At 43.2% G+C, this 4418-nt stretch overlaps 1 pseudogene; it reads right to left on the reverse strand.

The window, feature by feature from the left end:
• Positions 1–3469: 3469 nt before the first annotated feature.
• The window catches only part of LOC102468819 (transmembrane protein 237-like), a 1982-nt pseudogene continuing 1033 nt past the window's right edge, over positions 3470–4418 (reverse strand).

Genomic DNA, 4418 nt, shown 5'->3' on the forward strand with positions numbered 1-4418 from the left:
AATGCCTATATTTCTTAAAAGTATATTTGTTTGCTTTGTCCATGAATGGGGTTGGGGGGAGAGAGAGAGAGAAAGAGAGAGAGAGGCTTTAACAGGGCATTGACTACCTGATTCATTCCCAGCGTCTTCCAGCTTGGCTCACAGGCACATGCTTGTCTGGTGTGTACAGGGACACCTTGGACTATGAGACCAGGACCTTCTTATGTGGGCCAGCCTCACAGAGCATCGGGTTTTACCACTGGACTACTGCCCAGCACCAATGACTGCTAAGTCACCTGCCAGTGCCTGCCGTCCCGGCCAGGATAGTTGAGGGCTGCCACCTGGATTTGATACCATGAGGGGCAGAGAGTGCATTTATTTAGTTGCTGAGTCACAATTTGGAGACTGGGCGTTTGGTCTTTTTATGGTGTTGCTTTGTTTCCAGGTGGAGGAACCAGATTTCCCACGTGGTGACTTGGACAGATATGCGTGCCTGATTCGTGCCAAGTCTGGCTTCAATTCATGCCAATGCCTTGGTCTCTCCCCAGATAATTCTGAGGTCACAGAAACACTGCCTTACCCAGGAATCAAAGCTTTGGGTCTGGCACCTCCTCCTGCTTTTCCTCTTTCACTTCAGACTTGGCCATTCTGGGTTCTGAGATGGACCAAGCTCTGGGCCCTTTGCTCAGAGGCCTCTCACCAGGCCTGCTCCCTGGCTCAGGGACGGCAAACTCTAACCCCTGTTCTGGTGGAACCCGCAAGGGAGGCAGATAGTCGTAGAGATGGGTTTTAGGTGGCCCGAGGTGGGCCCTAAGATGGACCTGCTTTTCTCTGGGAGGAGTTTCTCCCCTTCTCTCATTTTGCCCAGAGCACTCAGGGAAGTGACCCTTAAAACAAACAGTGAGTGGGGAGCCCACAGTTTTCCCTGGCTACCAGCAACCAGGCCAGTGCTCAGGGTACAGCCTTAGCTTCCTGCTCAGATGCTGGCTGGCTTTAATGTGAAGAACTTGAGAGATGAGCATTTCTGACCAGTCTCTCTGTGCTGAGCATACTCTCTAAACTCATTTTGCACTTCAAACTTGATCTGATAAATATATGATCATGTAAGTCTGCTGATAGGGAGGCTCTGAAAAGCAAAGCAGGTTCTAAGCAGAGTGGCAATGGTGGGAGGGTGGGCAAGGACACTGGTGCTCAGCTCCTGCACTGTGGCTGTGCTGCCCCAGTGCCACAGCCAGAGCACGTCTCTTCAATGGGGCTGCCATATCACATGCTGCCACCCTGTGCAGCCAGAGAGATGAAGGGCCTCCAAATAGCCTGCTCCAGACTGTGGGGAGCAGGCTCTGGGAATGGTGAGCATTTGCAGGAAGCCTCAGCCCATTCCAGTGAAAGCATCCTCCTGGAGTTTTCCAGAATGCCTCTTGTTGCACTGGAGCTCATTGAAGGGTTGCCGAAGGGGTCTGAGTAATTAGCTCCAATTTATATTAATGGCATTTTAGATTAGCCACAGCTGAGCCTGGCTTCTGTCCTGTACACAGGAGACCCAAATGTGAAAGGAAATGTAAAAACATAAATAAAAAAGTGAAAAAGACAAAATAATAGCACTAGTTTTATGAAGGGAGAGAAGCAGGAAGAGGCAAGGATAGGGGAGGAGGTGGAGGGCATCTAATCCCCTGAGCTGAGTGGACACTTTTGGGTGGTCTCCTCTCCTGGCCACAGGGGATCTCTTACCCATAGCAGGTCCTCTGCAGCTTCATTTTCCAAACTTGACCTATTCCTGGGTCTCAGGTGATTGGAGGCAGGAGGCACTTAGATCCACTCCTCTGGAGTCTGAATGTGGGGACGGTAAGGCCACTCTGGCCTATACAGTGGTGATGGATGAGTTTGGACTCTGACCCCATAGCCTGGCAGTTCTGTGACCCCAGGCAGGGTCCTGGACTGCTGTGTCTGAAAAATGGGGCTCATGATGACAAGCCTGCTGCTGGGGGCTCCTAAGGGTTTCATCTATGGGATGCTTGGCTCCATGTTGGGCCCCTACCACTTGGGGATGACAACTTTGTCACTCTGATGGGCTTAGCCTGGGGCTGTGGTTTCCTTTCTGGACTTCTCTGTGCAGTAAAGGAAGGAGAAAATGAAGTGAACAATTAGCTGAGTGAATGAATCTGGATAGTTGATTATTAAGAAAGTTTTACACTAAAAAAAAATATATAGGTATGCCAGGACTAGCTCAACATGAACACATTTTTCTGAGTGGGGAAGGCTGCGGATTAGAAATAGACACAATAACAAAACACACAAAGACACACAGGTATAGAAAAGCAAGGATCGGGTGGGCACAGCTTCTCTGATGGAGAAATTGTGACCAGAACCAGCCTCAGGTTTATTCTTTTAAAGGGCAGAGAATGAGGGAAGGGGAAAATGGGATGTAAAAGAAATGGGGAAGAAGGAAGTGGAATGCAAAAAGAAAGGAGGAGAAATTGGGATGCAAAGCCAGTTGTTTCTGGATGTAAATTAACGGAAGATGCGAAAATGACCAGCACCATATAATTTTTCTGATCTTTTTGGAGGACAATCTGATAAATGCTTGTGACTTCCTTTAGCCTGATGCTGGGCAGGTATTAGGTATCAACAGGAAGACAACCATTGACAACAGGCAGGTACTGCTTTCGTATGTAGATACTTCTCAATAGCCCTGCTAGAGTAGCTTATGGAAGCGCATATCTACCTGCCTCTTCAGGCCACATGTCTTTTTTTTTTTAAATATATTTCCTTTTATTAGCCATGAAATAAAACATCTTTAAAGCTAAATTACACTATATTTATTACATGATACACAAATTCTAAGCCAGTTTCAGAAAAGACAAAGTTCACGTTTCAGTGTGTTCAGTAAGGAAACATCAAAAATAAATAAGGTCTTTTTTTCCTTCTACTCTATTCCTTAATTTTATGTTTTAACCTGATATACATTTTATAATACTAAAGTTACAGCTTTTTCTGAATTAGTGCTTTTTAAGATAATGATTACAAATATAACTAATTTGAGAGAAAAGGAAATAAACACTTTCACCTTCTGGTTTCTAGCTTATTATTTCCTTTGTCATTAAGATGATAATGATATAGAAATTAATGTTTGGGGTATAAATAGATGATACCATTTTAAGTTTCCATAATCTTGAGAAATAATTCAGTATTATACAATCAAAAAATTAAATTTTACAATATTATTAATTCAATACAATATTATCAATATTACAAATACACATATACACATCTTATAAAAATACATTAAAAACAAAAAATGAGAAAAATACTGTATCATTATTCCCCTGAAGGTGAGCTGTATTATGCAGAGACTTTGACTCCTTTATCATTATCAGGATATTCTTCCACATCAGAGGAGAACATTAATTCTGGGGAAGAAAATGAACAGATCATACTTAAAACAGCTTTCCAATACCTCAAAAAGAGTTGTATAGCTTTATTACAAAGTTCCTTAAAACACTTGGAACCAGCAGATGGCGAGATGGTTACAGAGGCTACCATTAACAGAAGAGGGCATGTAAAGGTGGATTCTGTGGACAGAAGTCTGACTACTTTTCCTATTTTTCCAAAATCTTTTCAAAAGGGGACTGAGGAAGTCATGCCCACAAACATTAACAGACCATTTACTTTCTATTAACAGGATTCTTCCTACCTCCTGTCCCTGGCATAGTATCTTTGAGATGCATATTTCAACTGATTAGTGTATTCTTTTGCTTATCCCTTCCCAAGACACAGAACTTCCCTTTTCCTTGAGATGTAGATTGAGCCTTTCTTTAACTAAGACAGGGATCTTCCCTTCCAATCACCGACCTAAGAATTTGTGGAACCCACCCATAACCTACAAGCCCCCCCCCACACTTGTACATGTCCCGCCTTTTTGGGCCAGACCAATGGGAAATCTTTTAATTAAATGTTGTCTGTCAATCTCAAAAGCAAATAAAAGAAACCTCTGTACATGATCACCCCGAGAAAAGGCATGTATGCCTCTTCTCCGGGCCTAGGTCACTCACAGTTGGCTTGGAAATAAACTGCATTAATTATTAATTATTAATTTTACAGTTGTTTATATTTTTCCGTCGACAATTCTGTCACTTGTCATTTGCTGACTCAGAGATAGTGTAAGAGCAGTAAAGTACAAGAAAGATGCTAAAGTTGTTGGATCCAGAGCAAAAAAATTCCGGATGGCTACTGATGTTTTGGCAAAGTCAACCCTGTCAAAGGCTGAAACTGTACTTAGAGCCAAAAGCAAGTAGAGAAGACAGACACTGGAATGGATATGCTAAGGTCTTATATTGTTGCAGAAGGTTTGAGAGGTTAGACAGCTGATCTCCTGCTAGAACATATATTACAACAATATTCCACACTGCACAGCCAGCCAAGAAGCCATGAGAAAAGAGACC

Source organism: Tupaia chinensis, unplaced genomic scaffold (assembly GCF_000334495.1).
Source record: "Tupaia chinensis unplaced genomic scaffold, TupChi_1.0 Scaffold138365_1, whole genome shotgun sequence".
Lineage (NCBI taxonomy): Eukaryota > Metazoa > Chordata > Mammalia > Scandentia > Tupaiidae > Tupaia > Tupaia belangeri.